General features: G+C 42.0%; 1 non-coding gene across 1 annotated transcript; it reads right to left on the bottom strand.

Annotated features, from left to right (window-relative positions):
• Positions 1-4,365: 4,365 nt before the first annotated feature.
• TRNAY-GUA (transfer RNA tyrosine (anticodon GUA)) lies at positions 4,366-4,450 on the bottom strand. Its single transcript is given in 2 exon segments — positions 4,366-4,401; positions 4,414-4,450. It is a non-coding gene; the product is annotated as a tRNA-Tyr (tRNA).
• Between the last annotated feature and the right edge of the window lie 15,868 nt (positions 4,451-20,318).

Raw genomic sequence — 20,318 nt, 5'->3', positions numbered from 1 at the left:
AAGACTAAAAAAAAAAGAAATTCTGCAACATCTCTTTTGTTGCTTTTGCAACAAAAACTCTATTGCAAAGTAAAAAAATCTGCAACAAGATTTGGTTGCAAAAACACCCCACAAGATAATCTTCGTTACAAATATTTCTGCAACAAAATCTTTGTTACAAAGCAGAGGAAAACGTTCAACCGCTATATTGTGTCAGATCTGCCGGCTCGTGAGGCAGCGGATCTTTTAGCTATAGCCGCCGTTAAGCGCCCACCACGATCTATCAGCGTGCGTCGAGCTGGTGCCCGTGGGGTACTTCTCCTTGGGGTGGCCTCCGCCGTCCTCGCAGCTATGTAAACATCGGTTATATGCAGTGGCCCGTGACCCGGGGCCATCAGATATCCCTCAAGCAGTCGAGCTACTTCCTGTAGACGTCGAGGAGCGCCTGGTCGCTAGTGGTTCGAGGCAGGGTGCACACATATGTCGTGACCAGTGCGATTGAACAGGCTCCGACGCGGTGATGTGATGAATTTCATAGCATACGGCTGCTGCTACGCGCGGCGTTCTACCACGAATGCAGGGATCAGTACGAGAAGATCAACATTAGGGCAACTCCAACGCGGCGATTCAAACAGACACAATTTTTGTCCTTTTTTTATCTGTTCAGGTAGATCAAGCGGACGCCAATGTTCTTTTATTGTCCGCCGGCCTGTATGTCTGCCTGACACGACGGACTCATTTCGCATTTGCGCTAGATTTCAGAAATTTAGAAAATCAAAAGAAGTCGAGTTTACATTAATTAAAAGTAAACAATATTAAAGAGAACATTAAAATAAAAAAAGCCAACAACGGCTGTAGATCTAGGCGTTGTTGTTGTCCTCCTCCTTGGTCAGGTCGACATAGACTGGCGCCTCCATTCACGGTAGCGTCTGCTGGAAAGCTACAAGCGTAGCCGGTTGCGCTGCCTGTTGCTACTCCGACTGCCCGCCCCGACGAGGAGCCGGCCTCATAGTCATGATTGCCGCCCTTGCTGAAACCCATGGTGGGCGGCTGCTAGGTCTGGGTGTCGGGCGGCTGGGGGGCAAGAGGAAGAAGACGAGGTGGAAGTGGATTAGGCGGCCCCCTCTGCCGCATCCGTGACATTAAAAAGACGCGCGGCAAGAGGTTTGATGGCTGACATGCAGACCCCAACGCAGACGTGAACTTAAAAAGGACCGATTGATGGTGATTGGGTGGCTGACACGGGTTTGAGGCAGACACCAAGCGGATGTGCGACGCGTTCGTCTTGTGTTTATGTGGACATAAATCAGACGCAAATTTGAGCAGGATTTGCGACAAAATATGTGTTTGTGTCGGAGGCAAACAAAATATTTGTTTGTGTCGGCGCGTTGGGCCACGTTTTGGTCCATGCAGACTGAAACAGACGCAGGAGGACGAAATGATCGCCGCATTAGAGTTGCACTTCCAATAGGAGCAGTAGATTGATGACGCTGATTGGGACCTTGCGTTGTCCGTGACTTCATGACTGGGCACAGGAGTTGGACGTTGTGTTTGAAACTTTGAATCCTTTAGGTTGAGGCTTTCTTTGGTTTATAGGATAGGGTTATTATAGGAATAGAAAACTTGTAGGAAATGTGATAACATATATCTCAAATTTTATAAGTATGATTAGAAAAAGAGATGTCATTTGATTCATATTATATGATTTTTTTCATTGAGTCTAGACTCATGTTTATTTTCCTTTGAAATGCAAAAGATAGGAACCAATCCTATGAAGTAATAGGAATCCATTTCTATGAACCAAAGGGTTTTAAAGCAAAAATTCCTACAAGAATCCTATCTATATAATTCATGTGAAATTCCTCCAAACCAAAGAAGGCCTGACATAGGAAGGTTGGCGTGATGATACAACAACAAGTGATCGCAGAGAAGCTACGAGGCCGATGTTCACCGTTGGATCGATCCTGCGATGACTTATTTTTTAGGGAAATCATGCCCTGACTTTAAATGCTCGCTAAAGCGTGTTCAATTCTGCAATGCCTGTAATGTTCTGTGTAATGTCCAGTTCCTATAGTTCTGTTATGTGGGTAGTTTCAGGTTCTTCAAAGATTCCTTCATCTCTCGAGAATAGAGTGCGTGACTGGGCAACGAGGGAAATGCAAGAGATGCAACATTGCCCGTGCACCTTCCCAGCGACATACAACAAAATAGAGTCAAACGATATATTCATAGGGAAAACACAAAGAACCAGAATAAATGGTAAAGGGGGAAAACAAGAGGAGCAATCTATTTGAAAACACCACCACACCAGTACACATTGCCATGAGATAGATCGTAGAACGTAGATATAAGGGGACGGTCAGAAAGAATCAAGTGATGCTTTTATCTAGATGGACATATTACGTCACCCCTAAGTCATTGCAAAATTTATTCTTATTTTATTGCATTTGATCTCCTTAACTCTATTAAATATAACACTTTTTTCCTAATTGTTTGCACTTATTTTTCTTCTAAATTCAGTACAGTTGTTGTCTTTACCGACACGAATCAAATAAGTATCTTTTCAGCTTATTGCGCGATCTTGTTCTTAATTTAACAAATATTCTTCGGCTCTTATTTATTCCTAATTGATTGCAAATGATCTCTGCTCATGTTAGCACACATCCACTATAAAAAGAGACGACTTATCATTTCGTTAGCCCAACAATTCATAGCGCCCTGTAAGTCTGCAATTCATAGTCTCCTCACTTATAAGTCTGCAACCAACAGATGAAGAACATGAAGATTTTATTCTTCACCCTTGCGCTCCTCATGCTATCTTCAGGTATATATATTTTTAGGGAACTATCTTCAGGCATCTACTCCCTCCGTTCCGAATTGCTTGTCGCAGGTATAGATGTATCTAGATATATTTTAGTTGTAGATACATCCATTTTTACGACGAATAATTTGAAACGGAGGGAGTAGGAAGTAGACGTTGTTATCTTTAACACTTACGCCTGAGAATTGTGTGTATGTATATGTTGGGCTGCTCTAACTTTTCCTATTTTCTCTTTTGATTTTGATACCTCTAGATATGGCAGCCTCCCTCCAGTGCAGGCATGTCCTCAAAAGTGGCCCATGTAAAATCGATGATTGTAGAGCTTACTGCAGTAAGATACCTAGAGTGCCCTCATCCAAAAATCCTGACGTGTGTGTTCCTGAGGGATGCAAATGTGTCGTGTGTATAGGGGCGCAAGAAGGGATGTAGTGTTTCCTCTAAGGTTGCTTAACTAATAATAATGGTCTCACATACCATGTGGCCTTGTATAATTGTCAAGGTCAATATTGATGATAGAATAATGAAAATGTTATAATATTGCATTGGGCTCTTAACTTATGAATCGTATTGTATTTATCAATTGTCTATCTATCTATCTATCTATCTATATATATATATATATATATATATATTATGTATCGAATTTATGATATAGAGGAAAATATGGAGATGAGCTACTTTTTTATATAGAAAGGCAAAATACCAGGTCATCGATGTGGTGAATCATCTCATTTTGGAAGACAATGACCATTAGACCCACCTAACTGTAACATAAACAGACTACACCATTCAGATCTACATCAATAAGTTGTTCGATAAAAACAAGGGACAACGAAACAATTTTTTTATGAAGAAGACCATAGAAATAAACAAATAATAATCCCATAAAGAGTTAGACTCATCTAGATGAGAATTAATTACATCTTAGGGAAAGTAGTGGCTGCGCCCACTTTCGGTGCACCCACGCAAGAAAACATATCAAAACATTTAGAAAAAATATGAAACTTCATGAAAATGATCATCAATAAATGTTATGAGGGCTTGCAAAGTTTGGTGGTCAAATAACATTCGAAAAGCGCTCTACAAAAAAAACAAAATTGCAAAATCTGCTCAAACAGTGCACATACATTTTGACTAATTTTCAATGATTTTGTCTTTTTGTAGAGAGCTCCTCGAATGTTATTTGACCACTAAATTTTGCAAGCCCCCATAACATTTGTTGATGATCATTTTCACGAAGTTTCAGATTTTTTCGAAATGTTTTGATATGTTTTTTTGCGTGGGTGCACCGAGAGTGGGTGTAGAAGAACCACTCTTGACATTAACTTGAAAAAATATCGCAAGAACCTCCGTGTAGACTCAAATGTCATAGAAGTTTGATAGGACATTATTAATTATCATCTAACTGAGAATTAGCAAATTTATTGTTTCTAAACTGCTATATGATCTCATCTTTGTGATCTGGGATCCGAAGACGAACGGAAGTTTTGCGCACACAAGGAGTAATAATCAATAGAAATACCAAGAAATCATATAAAAGGAAAAGAGAGAAAAATCGTTCCAAGTCCGACTTGCCGGATTCGAACCAGCGACCTAAGATTAATCTGCACAAACTACAGTCCTCCGCTCTACCAACTGAGCTAAAGTCGGATTGTGCAGATGTTCATATTGTACGGTTAATAGACAAAAGACATATTCGATTTACACGTCCAATGCATGATGCTAAATGGATCATCAGTACTTTTATTCTTGAGCAGGTACTTGATTTCCGTAGTTTGTAGTGACTAATTATCAAAGCACTTCTCCATCAGATTACGCATGGACATTTTCTTTTGAGAAACGACTATTTATGTTTCATACGATCTGTTGATAGTTTTGTGCACATTATCAGTATAACATCTAGATCAATAAAAATAGAACACCATGATTTATAGCAAGAGAAAGCGCGAAACCCATTCCCCACAAGAGTCATCTGTCATCCCCGGACGGTTTCGCTCCTTTTTGCCCCCAGTGACTTCGATGCTCGCTGCGGAGTGCTCAATTCTACAATGCTTGTGATGTTCTGTGTAGTGTCCAGTTGGTACTTTCAGGTTTTCTGAAGATTTCTTCGTCTCTCCACAATGCAGTGCGTAGCTGGGTAACAGGGAAATGCGAGAGAAGCAGCATCGCCTTTCGCCAGTGCACCTTGCCCGCTACACAAACAAGGACACAAGGTGGATTGTCAAAAAAGAGTCAACCGATATTAAAGTAGGAAAATGAAAGGAAACAGAGCAAGATAAGATAAGGTAGACGGTCATAGAAGAGTCAAATGATGCTTTATCTAGATGGAACATATTAAGTCGCCCCCAATTCACTGCAAATTTTGTTCAAAACTTAATTTATGGCAATTGATATCCTTAACTGTATCCTATATCATTTTTCCTAGTTGCCTGTACTTATTTTTTTCTTAATTCAGTATAGTTGTCAGTTGATCTCTTTATCAGCATGAATCAGATTACACCAACTTATCGCGTAATAGTGTTCTTAATTTAGCACCTTATCTTTGGTTGTGTATTTATTCCTAATTAATTACAAATAATATTCTTCGCTTATATGAGCACACAACCACTATAAAAAGAGCCTACTTATCATTTGGCTAGCCCAACAATTCATAGAGGCAAAAAAAAAAGAATCCCCTCTGTAGCGACTTGTAAGTCTCCAATTCATATCCTGGGGCTTGGACATTTGCAACAAAAAGACGAAGAACATGAAGGTTTTACTCTTAGAGCATCTCTAGTAGACCTCTTAAAATCGCAAACTGTAAAATTGAGATATGGATTGGAAAAAAAATTGCATTTTAAGGGTTTATTTTAGCTACGACCGAACAGATACCGTAAAACAAACTGTAAAACTGGGATAAAGAACTCCTTCCTCCAGTCCGCTGCTGCCGCCCCTTCCCCAAGCCGATCATGCCCAACCCCGTCGGCAGCGCCCCATCAGCATGCCGGCCGCACCCAGCCTCGCCGGCCATGCCCCGTCGCCTCCGCCGGCCGCGCCCAGCCTCACTGGCCACGCCCCGTCGCTTCCGCCGTCCGCGCCTTGCTCTATTGCCAGCTGCACCGACCGAGCCATGCCCCTTTGCCTGCGCCGGGAGGATTCCGGCGGCCAGGCTGAGGTCATGGGAGGCCACGGCGATGTCGAGCTCGTCCAATTCAAACCGGCGGCGATCGATTGCGGCGTCTAGCGGCCTTTTCCGGTGTGCGGTGATGAATTCCAGCGAGTTTAGGACGGATTTCGGCAAACTCCGCGGCGGCGTATTTGCTCCGACGAGGTTTGACCGGTATACGGGCCCCCCTAGGCTCGGCCTTCCAACCTCCAAATATAAGGGTTTCGGGTGTGCATTTTCCGTGGCCCTTAAAAATTTTACAGGTTGGACCACTTTTACGGTTTCTGTTCTGGACACTTTTTTGGACAAAAATTGTAAAACGCAAAAATTATAAGGGTTTGACCACTTATACGGGGTCTGGTAGAGATACTCTTAGCCATTGCACTCCTCACACTATCTTCAGGTATCTCGAGAGTTTGCACTATCATCTTCAATATCCACACTTAGGGAATCATAGTATATTTATGTTGTTGGGCCAAGCAACATTACAACTAATGACTGGTCCGCTTTAACTTTTCTCATTTTCTCTTTTGATATATGTAGATATGGCAACCTCACTCGAATGCATGTTTGTCTACAAAGATGGCTCATGTCAAATCAATGAATGTAGATCCTACTGCAATCAGTTTTTTAGAGCGGAGCCCTCACCCAAAAATCCAAACATGTGCATTCCTCGGGGTTGGGGATGCAAGTGTGTAATATGTGGAGGGGTGCAAGAAGGGATGTAGTGTTTCTTCCAAAGTTGTTGAAGTAACAACATAATAGTGATGTCACATGTTTTGGCATATTGATGAGAGATTAATGAAAATTATTGCCCTTTCCTTTCTTCTTGTATCTAATTCATCAGTACTCCTTTGGGTGTTATCCTTGTTCATTTCTTCAGACAACCGAAATACACTGCTAAAAGTCATTGTATGCACCGACAAAGCTCTAAATTAAATGCCCTGTATTGATGGATTAATTATCTGATATGTTTGGTAGCTGCCCCACTGTGTTGATGATTGCTGACTGCACTTTTTTCTTACTTGTGTGCAAGGAGACGGCATAATAATATTAACAAAGTTGCTTTGCATAGACTGAACTGTTGATATAATGTGCCAAAGAAAATTGTGCTGATCCTTATGTTCGAACCATGTCATCCAGATTAAACACTTGCCTGTTGGAGATGCTCTTTGGATTGCTCGCCATAAAGAACTTGACACGGATTATGTTCTTGATTTCATTGTTGAAAGGAAAAATTTACTTGGCTCAGTTAAAGGCAACAGATACAAAGATCAAAAACCAAGACTGAAGGTACCATCTAAAAATAGCTTTGATTTTTGTCATTAATATTACAAACCTTCCATCGTAACTTTCCCAGTTCTTCATGCTTTCAATTTCTCACTGATAGTAAAAAGGGCAGCCCGGTGCACGTAGCTCCCACTTGCGCAGGATGCGGGGAAGGGTCCGACCGTTTTGGGTCTATAGCTCGCAGCCTTTCCCTACATTTCTGCAAGAGGCCCGTGACCTCATGGTCACAGGGTAACAACTTTACCGTTGCGCCAAGGCTTCCCTTCCAATTTCTCATTGATAGTGATAAAAAAAAATTGTATCGTAGATTACCATTTGTTTCTTGTGACAATCCTGATCAGCAGTTGTGGCAACAGAACACATTGTTTTGGTCATGTTGCAAATAAGTTGATGGGCATAGTCATTAGCCTGTTTGGCGGCACAATGGAGGCATCTCTAAACAGTTAGATAAAGAACTTCTTATTTTGACGAAGAGCAGCAGCGCATCAGATCTGTGCTTTTTTTAGGTGAAGAACTTTGTGATATATTGTTTATTTTAGATTTCAATTGGGTTCCAGACATGCTGAATACGAAAGGAATATTTCCCTGCAACGTGCTGAGCGTCTTTTGACCAGCCATGTTTTATGCCCGCATGCTATCCCGTGTGATTTCTTGTTGCTTCAGTTTAATACGAAATAAGGTTTCCCCCCATTTTGTATTATAAACTATACCACCAATCCACAAGCTCAATGTTCACGGGCAACAACAACAATAAAATAAAATAGGTCTGGCTGGGGGCACAACACAACAAGCCACCAAAAAAAGCAACTAGCTAATCAGGCTCCGGGGGTGGAGGAGGTAACGGTGGCGCGAGGGAGATGGCGGTGGAGCGAATTTCGGTGATGATGGTGTTGATGCCGTCCCGATGACGTCGCTTGCTAAGCGGCCGCCAAAACTGCAAGAATCCGCACATTTTGTAAATGGCGTCAGTCGTCCGAAGTGAAATCACATGCCGAGGAGTTTTTTTTTCTTATTCTTTGTTATCATTAATTGAAAAGCATAGCCCATATTTGGGTATGATATGATGAAGGACGATGTTATTAGCAGACATAAGCTTGAGCCTGTAGATTGTGCATCTCTTCCCAAAGAAATTGTATTTCTTGTCCATATATATGAGTTTGTTGTGGTTATTTTAGCAACAATACGACGTGATACCTCCATTTGTTGTATCCTTTGCAGAAATGTGGGCTAAGGAAGCTGATATATCTAGTTGAAGGGGATGTAAACACTATAGATGGATCAGAGAGCATTAAAACAGCGTATGTACTCTTCTCATGAAACCTGGACGATCATGTTAACCCCTGAATGGCAGTACTTTTTTCTCGTTGTTTAACATTATTAAATATTGTTCCCAATGCTTTAACTGTCAGCCGTATGCCTACTAGTGGAAAAAGTGTTAGCCACAACTTTTGTTGGTAGAGCGCCATTTTGGTGTAGGCCAAATCAGCACGTCAGCTTTACAAGCATAGCGCTGGCGTTGCTTTTTTGAAAACGTCACAAATCTATTGGCCCATATGCACTCACCGTTTGGAAAGCACTGGTGACGTTGGTTTTCTTTGCACGCCATAGTTAATTTGTTAGTGCTGGCGTTCTTTTTCTTTGCACGTCAGAAACACTTTTCCTATTTGATCAAGTGTTTCAAGTATTTAATTATATTATGCTTTTTTGTCATCATTATTTTTACAATTTTTATCATTTAGGAATTTTATTTCTTTACCACAAGTTAAATTTTGAGTCTTTTATTTTGTCAAGTCTTTCATTAATTTTAGTCTTTTTATTTGGCATGTGATTAGCTATGGCGTTGCCATTTTATCCAACGTCAGCAATAACCTATCTGAGTCAACTTAGTAAAAGACCTAAGTCACCGCTCTCTCTCATTTCACATCCCATCCGGCCCGGTCGTAGACACAACTCCCCCTGGACCAAAGCCGCCGCCGCCACCCCTCGCCGGCACCAAGGTTAGATCCACTACTCTTCCGTTCGCGGACATGCCAAACGACCGGGATTTGCTTTGTGTCATGTAGATTCCAAAGTTAGTTGCATGGATTGCTTTGTGTAGAAATTGTAGTGATAATCGTCCTATTGCTATTGTGTAGAATCCGATATTTATAATGCATTTTTACTTGTATGTCTCCCCTCCGTTGGCGGATCTGAACTAGTTTAGTAGAAATTGATATATAGAATGTGTTATGTTTAAAAATCAGGGCAATTTGCTGTTGTAGGGCTAGTCTTCTATGGGACTCTTATACATTCATACAGTATTTGATTCATCCAAATTTAATACTTATCTGCTGCTGGCAGTCGACACCAGACTTCCATCTCTATATTCTTCAAAGTTATCATTTTAGTTTTTTTCTTCACATTTTTGTATAGGTTGATTGGTATATGTAAATCAAATAGCTTTGCATAAAGAAGTTACTCTTATATATGATAGTATGTGTGTATAGAAGTCAGTTTTCTATATCTTATTTATCAAAATAGATTCATAATTTTATCTATTCTACTTAACTAACAAAATCATGTCTTTCCAACACATGCACTATTCACTATAAAAGTATCTGATTTTGTTTTGATAAAGCTCACACCAAGTATTTGATAATGAAACTTTACAAATCATGTATTTCCAACATGTCGTGGGGTTAACACGACAGATGTCCTAGTGTGAGAACTTAGTCATGAGGCCAACACATCTAAGTGGTAGTTTGAACAGGGTTGAGCAGGACGAGAGACGCGAGATTTTATCCAAGTCCGGCCCCTCACGGTGGAGGTAATAGCCTACATCCTGCTTGATTGGTATTGATGATGACGATGATCTCGATTACAAAGGCGGTGTTTTGCTACCTCTATCTCGAGAGCATCTACTCTGATCTTGTCTAAGACTTATCTGTCTAAGACCTATCTATTGTGACCTGTCAAAACTCTGACCCTCTTGGGGTGCCCCGCCCCTCTTTATATAAGTTGAAGGGGTGGGTTACATGTAGAGACCTAGTAGGATTAGGACTTAGCCTATTTCTGGCTTCTTCTTATAGGCTTCTTATCTCTGGGATTCTCTTCGTGGGCTTCTTAACGCATGGGCTTCTTATTTCCAGGCAGCTCATTTTCATGGCCAAGTACTTGCCGGGTTAGGATCTGTCTATCGGCTTACAACTGTCTGTCGGGTTACAACTGTCTGCCAGGTTACAATATGTCTGTCGGGCTAAAATTGTCTGCCAGGTCAGGATCTGCCGGGTTAAGTCCAGAGATGACTTAACGCCATGAGCCGGGTTAAACCATAGGTAATTCCCCCGACATAACACATGAACTACTTTACATTGCATATTATCTTGATCGTATATATACGCGGTGTGTTTGTGGTCATGGCCAATTCTGGACGCAACAAGGAGTCGGTGTGCGATGTGGACATGGTCAACAATGAATTCTTAAACACTTTTGAGTATGTCATCAAGAGCGTGCAAGGGGCAAATGACGATCTAAAGGGGGAGATTAAAGAGCTACGCAAGGATGCTGTTCGGCTCGTTCATGAGACTAATCAGTTTAGGGACGAGAGGGATAAGCTCGTCGAGGATCGGGATAAACTGAAGTAGGAGAGGAGACGCCTCAGGGCTGAGAGGATTGACCTGAAGATGGACATAGATCATTTCAGAAGAGAAGGAGAGGCAGATAGAAAGAAGCTTCTCTAGCTGGGCATACTCCTTGATGAAGATTAGTTTTTTAAGTAGCTAGCTAGTTAATCTTATTAGTTGATGATGATCGAGTAACTAGAGTACTTGAGTGAACTTTTGTGAAGTTTAATATCAACTTGTTGAATTCATGATCCTCTTATGTAATGATTATCTGTTAAGTAAGTACATAGTGTCCTCTTTTCCTTTCAACTTATACAATGTTCTTTACGTATACAACTTATACAATGTTCTTTACGTATACAACTTATACAATTTTACTTGTGAGTCCTCTTTTCCTTCCAACTTATACAATGTTCTTAATTTACATATACAACTTATACAATGTTCTTTACGTATACAACTTATACAATCATAGTTACTCATTGGAACGGATGTGACCAGTGTATGTACACACACATCCTTAGCTGCTCCTCGGTCTATTAATGTACAGAACAATTCAACATGTCTGTAGAACAGTGGCATCCGAGCCAGGTCTATGCGTAGGTGTTATATGCACTTGTAGAACACAAAGGACTTGTGGGCGTGGGTATATATATATTGCTTGCCGTCACTAGTTGATTCTTGATTCAGCGGTATTGTTGGATGAAGCGGCTCAGACCGACATTACGCGTACGTTTACGCGAGACTGGTTCTACCGACGTGCTTCGCACATAGGTGGCTAGTGGGTGTCAGTTTCTCCAACTTTAGTTGAATCAGATTCAATGAACAGGGTTCTTTCTAAGGATCAAAAAGCAATCACTATACTACTTTGTGGTTTTTGATGCGTAGGTAAGAACGGTTCTTGCTCAGCCCGTAGCAGCCACATAAAACTTGCAACAACAAAGTAGAGGACGTCTAACTTGTTTTTGCAGGGCATGTTGTGATGTGATATGGTCAAGACATGATGCTAAATTTTATTGTATGAGATGATCATGTTTTGTAAAAGAGTTATCAGCAACTGGCATGAGCCATATGGTTGTCGCTTTATTGTATGAAATGCAATCTCCATGTAATTGCTTTACTTTATCACTAAGCGTTAGCGATGGTCGTAGAAGCAATAGTTGGCGAGACGACAATGATGCTTCGATGGAGATCAAGGTGTCAAGCCGGTGATGATGGTGATCATAACGGTGCTTTGGAGATGAAGATCAAAGGCACAAGATGATGATGGCCATATCATATCACTTATATTGATTGCATGTGATGTTTATCCTTTATGCATCTTATTCTGCTTAGTTCGGCGGTAGCATTATAAGATGATCTCTCACTAAATTTCAAGGTATAAGTGTTCTCCCTGAGTATGCACCGTTGCTACAGTTCGTCGTGCCGAGACACCACGTGATGATCGGGTGTGATAAGCTCTACATTCACATACAACGGGTGCAAAGCCAGTTTTGCACACGCAGAATACTCGGGTTAAACTTGACGAGCCTAGCATCTGCAGATATGGCCTCAAAACACTGAGACCGAAAGGTCGAGCATGAATCATATAGTAGATACAATCAACATAGTGATGTTCACCATTCAAAACTACTCCATCTCACGTGATGATCGGACATGATTTAGTTGATATGGATCACGTGATCACTTAGATGATTAGAGGGATTCCTATCTAAGTGGGAGTTCTTAAGTAATATGATTAATTGAACTTTAATTTATCATGAACTTAGTACCCGGTAGTATTTTGCATGTCTATGTTGTTGTAGATATATGACCCGTGCTGTTGTTTCGTTGAATTTTAATGCGTTCCTAGAGAAAGCTAAGTTGAAATATGATGGTAGCAATTACACGGAGTGGGTCCGTAACTTGAGGATTATCCTCATTGCTGCACAGAAGAATTACGTTCTGAAAGCACCGCTAGGTGACAAACCTGCTGCAGGAGTAACACCAGATGTTATGAACGTCTGGCAGAGCAAAGCTGATGACTACTCGATAGTTCAGTGTGCCATGCTTTACGGCTTAGAACCGGGACTTCAACGACATTTTGAATGTCATGGAGCATATGAGATGTTTCAGGAGTTGAAGTTAATATTTCAAGCAAATGCCCGGATTGAGAGATATGGAGTCTTCAATAAGTTCTATAGCTGCAAAATGGAGGAGAATAGTTCTGTCAGTGAACACATACTCAGAATGTCTGGGTACCACAACCACTTGACTCAGCTGGGAGTTAATCTTCCTGATGATAGTGTCATTGATAGAGTTTTTCAATCACTGTCACCAAGCTACAAGAGCTTCGTGATGAACTATAATATGCAAGGGATGGATAAGACGATTCCCGAGCTCTTCACAATGCTAAAGGATGCGGAGGTAGAAATCAAGAAAGAGCATCAAGTGTTGATGGTCAACAAGACCACCGGTTTCAAGAAAAAGGGTAAAGGGAAGAAGGGGAACTTCAAGAAGAACGACAAACAAGTTGCTGCTCAAGTGAAGAAGCCCAAGTCTAGACCTAAGCCTGAGACTGAGTGCTTCTACTGCAAAGGGACTGGTCACTGGAAGCGGAACTGCCCCAAGTATTTGGCGGAGAAGAAGGATGGCAAAGTGAAAGGTATATTTGATATACATGTTATTGATGTGTACCTTATAATGCTCGTAGTAGCGCCTGGGTATTTGATACTGGTTCTGTTGTTAATATTTGCAAGTCGAGACAGGGGCTATGGATTAAGCGAAGATTGGCTAAGGACGAGGTGACGATGCGTGTGGGAAATGGTTCCAAAGTCGATGTGATCGCCGTCGGCATGCTACCTCTACATCTACCTTCGGGATTAGTTTTAGAGCTAAATAATTGTTATTTGGTGCCAGCGTTGAGCATGAACATTATATCTGGATCTTGTTTGATGCGAGGCGGTTATTCATTTAAATCAGAGAATAATGGTTGTTCTATTTATATGAGTAATATCTTTTATGGTCATGCACCCTTGATGAGTGGTCTATTTTTACTAAATCTTGATAGTAGTGATACACATGTTCATAGTATTGAAACCAAAAGATACAAGTTTAATAATTATAGTGCAACTTATTTGTGGCACTGCCGTTTAGGTCATATTGGTGTAAAGCGCATGAAGAAACTCCATGCTGATGGACTTTTGGAATCACTTGATGCTTGCGAACCATGCCTCATGGCAAGATGACTAAGACTCCGTTCTCCAGAATAATGGAGCGAGCAACAGACTTGTTGGAAATAATACATACTGATGTATGCGGCCTGATGAGTGTTGATGCTCGCGGTGGGCATCGTTATTTTCTGACCTTCACAGATGATTTGAGCAGATATGGGTATATCTACTTGATGAAACATAAGTCTGAAACATTTGAAAAGTTCAAAGAATTTCAGAGTGAAGTGGAAAATCATTGTAACAAGAAAATAAGGTTTCTATGATCTGATCATAGAGGAGAATATTTGAGTTACGAGTTTGGTCTTCATTTGAAACAATGTGGATTAGTTTCGCAACTCACGCCACCTGGAACACCACATCGTAATGGTGTGTCCGAACGACATAACCGCACTTTATTAGATATGGTGTGATCTATGATGTCTCTTACTGATTTGCCGCTATTGTTTTGGGTTTATATTTTAGAGAGGGCTGCATTCATGTTAAATAGGGCACCATCAAAATCCGTTGAGATGACACCTTATGAACTGTGGTTTGGCAAGAAACCCAAGTTGTCGTTTCTTAAAGTTTGGGGCTACGATGCTTATGTGAAAAAGTTTCAACCTGATAAGCTCAAACCCAAATCGAAGAAATGAGTCTTCATAGGATACCCAAAGGAGACTGTTGGGTAAACCTTCTATCACAGATCTAAAGGCAAGATATTCGTTGCTAAGAATGGATCCTTTCTAGAGAATGAGTTTCTCTCAAAAGAAGTGAGTGAGAGGAAAGTAGAACTTGACGACGTAATTGTACCTACTCCCTTACTGGAAAGTAGTTCATCACATAAATCAGTTCCAGTGATTCCTACACCGGTAAGTGAGGAAGCTAATGATGATCATGAAACTTTTGATCAAGTTACTACCGAACCTCGTAGGTCAACCAGAGTAAGATCCGCACCAGAGTGGTATGGTAATCATGTTCTGGAGGTCATGTTACTAGACCATGATGAACGTACGAACTATGAGGAAGCGATGATGAGCCCGGATTCCACAAAATGGCTTGAGGCCATGAAATCTGAGATGGGATCCATGTATGAGAACAAAGTGTGGACTTTGGTTGACTTGCCCGATGATCGGCAAGCCATAGAGAATAAATGGATCTTCAAGAAGAAGACTGACGCTGACAGTAATATTACTGTCTACAAAGCTCGACTTGTTGCAAAAAGTTTTTGACAAGTTCAAGGAGTTTACTATGATGAGACCTTCTCACCCGTAGCGATGCTTAAGTCCGTCCGAATCATGTTAGCAATTGCCGCATTTTATGATTATGAAATTTGGCAAATGGATGTCAAAACTGCATTCTTTAATGGATATCTTAAAGAAGAGTTGTATATGATGCAATCAAAAGGTTTTGTCGATCCAAAAGGTGCTAACAAAGTATGCAAGCTCCAGCGATCCATTTATGGCGCTTTGATAGTGTGATCAAAGCATATGGTTTTATACAGACTTTTGGAGAAGCCTGTATTTACAAGAAAGTGAGTGGGAGCTCTATAGCATTTCTGTTATTATGTGTAGATGACATATTGTTGATCGGAAATGATACCGAATTTCTGAATAGCATAAAAGGATACTTGAATAAGAATTTTTCAATGAAAGACCTCGGTGAAGCTGCTTATATATTAGGCATCAATATCTATAGAGATAGATCAAGACGCTTAATTGGAATTTCACAAAGCACATACCTTGATAAAGTTTTGAAGAAGTTCAAAATGGATCAAGCAAAGAAAGGGTTCTTGCCTGTGTTACAAGATGTGAAGTTGAGTCAAACTCAATGCCCGACCACTGCAGAAGATAGAGAGAAAATTAAAGTCATTCCCTATGCTTCAGCCATAGGTTCTATCATGTATGCAATGCTGTGTAGCAGACCTGATGTGTGCCTTGCTATTAGTTTAGCAGGAAGGTACCAAAGTAATCCAAGAGTGGATCATTGGACAATGGTCAAGAACATCCTGAAATACCTAAAAAAGACTAATTCTCGTTTATGGAGGTGACAAAGAGCTCGTCGTAAACGGTTATGTCAATGCAAGTTTTGACACTGATCTGGATGACTCTAAGTCACAAACCGGATACGTGTTTTTATTGAATGGTGGAGCTGTCAGTTGGTGCAGTTCCAAGCAGAGCATCATGGCGGGATCTACGTGTGAAGCGGAGTACATAGCTGCTTCAGAAGCAGCGGTGAAGGAGTCTTGATGAAGGAGTTCATATCCGATTTAGGTGTCATACCTAGTGTATCGAGTCCAATGAAAATCTTTTGTGACAATACTGGTGCAATTGCCTTGGCAAAGGAATCCAGATTTCACAAGAGAACCAACCACATCAAGAGACACTTCAATTCTATCCGCGATCAAGTCAAGGAGGGAGACATAGATATTTGCAAGATACATACGAATATGAATGTTGCAGACCCGTTGACTAAGCCTCTCTCACGAGCAAAACATGATCAACACCAAGACTCCATGGGTGTTAGAACCATTATAATGTAATCTAGATTATTGACTCTAGTGCAAGTGGGAGACTGAAGGAAATATGCCCTAGAGGCAATAATAAAGTTGTTATTTATATTTCCTTATATCATGATAAATGTTTATTATTCATGCTAGAATTGTATTAACCAGAAACTTAGTACATGTGAGAATACATAGACAAACAGAGTGTCACTAGTATGCCTCTACTTAACTAGCTCCTTAATCAAAGATGGTTAAGTATCCTAGCCATGGACAAAGAGTTGTCATTTGCTAATGATGTGATTGACTTGACCCATCCATTAGCTTAGCACGATGATTGTTTAGTTTACTGCTATTGCTTTCTCCATAACTTATACATGTTCCTATGACTATGAGATTATGCAACTCCCGAATACCGGAGTAACACTTAGTGTGCTATCAAACGTCACAACATAACTGGGTGACTATAAAGATGCTCTACAGGTGTCTCCGATGGTGTTTGTTGAGTTGGCATAAATCGAGATTAGGATTTGTCACTCCGTGTATCGGAGAGGTATCTCTGGACCCTCTCGGTAATGCACATCACTATAAGCCTTGCAAGCAATGTGACTAATGAGTTAGTTACGGGATGTTGCATTACGAAATGAGTAAAGATACTTGCCGGTAACGAGATTGAACTAGGTATTGAGATACCGACGATCGAATCTCGGGCAAGTAACATACCAATGACAAAGGGAACAACGTATGTTGTTATGCGGTTTGACCGATAAAGATCTTCGTACAATATGTAGGAACCAATATGAGCATCTAGGTTCCGCTATTGGTTATTGATCGAATATGAGTCTCGGTCATGTCTACATAGTTCTCGAACCCGTAGGGTGCATATGCTTAATGTTCAGTGACGATCGGTATTATGAGTTTATGTGTTTTGATGTACCGAAGGTAGTTCGGAGTCCCGAATATGATCACGGACATGCCGAGGAGTCTCGAAATGGTCGAGACATAAAGATCGATATATTGGAAGGCTATGTTTGGACATCAGAATGGTTTCGGGTGAGTTCGGGCATTTACCGGAGTACCGGAACCCCCCGGGGAGTATATGGGCCTTAGTGGGAGAGAAGAGAAGGAAGCCTAGGAGGGGGCGCCCCCCCAAGCCCAATTCGAATTGGGTGAGGGGGCCAGCCCCCCTTTCCTTTCTCCTTCTCCCTCTTTCTTCTATTCCTAGTGGGACTAGGAAAGGGGGGGGGGTCCTACTCCTACTAGGAGGAGGACTCCTCCCCCCTTGGCGCGCCTAGAGAGGGCCGACAGGCCTCCCCCTCCTTTATATAAGTGGGGAGGGGGCACCCTAGAACACAAAAGTTGATCTCTTAGCCATGTATGGTGGCCCCCTCCACAGATTTCCACCTCGGTCATATCATTGTAGTGCTAAGGCGAAGCCCTGCGTCGGTAACTTCATCATCACTGTCATCACGTCATCGTGCTGACGAAGCTCTCCCTCGACACTCAGCTGGATCTAGAGTTCGTGGGACGTCACCGAGCTGAACGTGTGCAGATCGCGGAGGTGCCGTACCTTCGGTGCTAGGATCGGTCGGATCATGAAGACGTACGACTGCATCAAACGCGTTGTCATAACGCTTCCGCTTACGGTCTACGAGGGTACGTGGACAACACTCTCCCCTCTCGTTGCTATGCATCACCTAGATGGATCTTGCGTGTGCGTAGGAATTTTTTTGAAATTACTGCGTTCCCCAACACCCCATACTTAGCCGGTCTTTTGGTCACCATCGTGGTGATTTCGGACCGCCTACGCAAGTTCCAAAGTCGAAAATAGGCGGGGCCCTTTTTGTGATGTGCTTGGTGCCTTGGAGAAGAGAAAGTCTCTAAACTTGTAACCGCCACCTAAAAGAACGCCTTAGCGTAGCCTTACTCCCCGTTTAAATTACTACTCGTACGTCGTATAATTGCATGCCCCAAAATTATGGAGTTGTCGTGTTAATGTAGTGCATTACACATCATGTGGTGTGTATGCTAATATTATCTCTTGCCTCTTGACTCAGTTGCTTGGATCATGTGTTGTCTCTGTTGTCTCGGCCTTGCTTGCATGGAAGCATACAAGGCAGTTACTCGAATTTAGCATGCTGGCAAAGTGAGAGTAGACTCGCTAGACCCTATGGTTTTTGATCCATGTGATTGATGGAACCTGAAAGCGTTCTTTGGTCGGCAACATGTCCATGTTCTACAAGAACGACATGTTGAGCAGATTCAGTTCTATGAAGACTGTGGTGTTGAGACAATTTAACATGCACTTTTCTCTTGCACCCGGGCCAAGCTGTTCTGGTCTAAACTTTGTTGCTTCCTTCAAAATCCCTTCTCTTCATTTGGATTTATCGGATGTAGATATTGTTGATGGCAAAAAAGTTTCAGAGCCATGGGTGCTAGACGATTTGGACAGAAAGAAACAATAGAAGACATGGAGAACTTCAAATGGGCCACTGGTACCATCCACGATCTAGCTGCGCTAGTGGGCTCGAAGACGGCACGAGAGCTGAGGAATCCGTCTGGACACGCCCCGAGATCATCAAGGTCAATGTTGATGCGAGCTATTACGAGCAAGATGCCTATGGTAGTATGGGAGTTGTTCTTCGGGACCATATCGAGGCACTGGTTTGGGCACAAGCCATTTGTATTGATTTGCACAAAATGCAAGCACTATCGATGCCTTGGCGCTCCGTGATGGCATTCATCTTACTCTTGGAGATCTCAAGGTGATCATCGAAAGTGGTGCTCAAGATGTTGTGCGAATGCTAAATGAGGCAAATTTTTCAAGAGCAGACCTGGCTCCATTATCCATATCAACCGAAAAGCAGATTTGGACGCGAGATCAAGTTTTCAATCTTGCTCCATTGTCCATATCAACCGAGAAGCGAATGAAGCAGCACACATGTGTGCCAAATAGGCCGGTGAGGATCGTAGAAGATGTATCTTGGTGAATTACGCCCCTGCTTTTCTTCTAGGATGTATTCACACATACTAGCCTACTGAGTAATTCAATATAGCGTGTTGTTGCAAAAAAAATTGTTCGACCTACTTAGAGCATGCCTTTGTTGTCATTCAGGTGGTGATCTTACGGAGAGGTGCCCTTGGAGTGCAGGGGCATGAGACATGTAAGGACTGTAAAGAAAGAAGAAAGCAAAGAATCACAGGCCATACCGCTTTGGCGCAAGGCGCCAAGAGGGACAAACCGCCGCCCCTTGGGTCCAAGGGGAGCTCCTATAGGACCACGGTCGGATTTAATGAAGTGTTTCTCAAATTTGAAAAAACCAAATTTGAAAAACACTTCATTAAATCTGAAAAAAATCATAAAATTTGAAAAACACTTCATTAAATCTGAAAAAAAATCATCAAATTTGAAAGGAAGTTCATCGAGCACCCCGAGCACGCACCTTCGGAATCCGCATAGCCGCCGCCGCAGCCCTGCCATCTGCCCCCGCTACCAACGCACCCGTCTGACTCGGTGCCACCACGCCCCCGACACGATGCCGCATTCCATATTGCGCACGCCATCAGGAGGGGAGAAATGCCCCCCCGCCGCCTACACTGACCGGGCTTATCTTGGCGGCGGGAGGGAAGGAGAGGCCATGAAGGGGAGGGAAGCAACAGAAGGTAGAGCGGGCGACACGAGTTCTCGATCAACTCGGATACGTACTAGCTGGGCAAAAAGAAATTACACTTAATAAGTTGGTGCTACCGAAATGAGTACATCGAATGTTTTAGTTCCCCGTGCTGTGCG

The sequence above is a fragment of the Triticum urartu genome, chromosome 3A (assembly GCF_056163025.1).
Source record: "Triticum urartu cultivar PI428250 chromosome 3A, HENAU_Tu73, whole genome shotgun sequence".
Classification (NCBI taxonomy): domain Eukaryota; kingdom Viridiplantae; phylum Streptophyta; class Magnoliopsida; order Poales; family Poaceae; genus Triticum; species Triticum urartu.
Note: the sequence above shows the minus strand (reverse complement) of the source record. Positions and strands in the feature narration are given on the sequence as shown.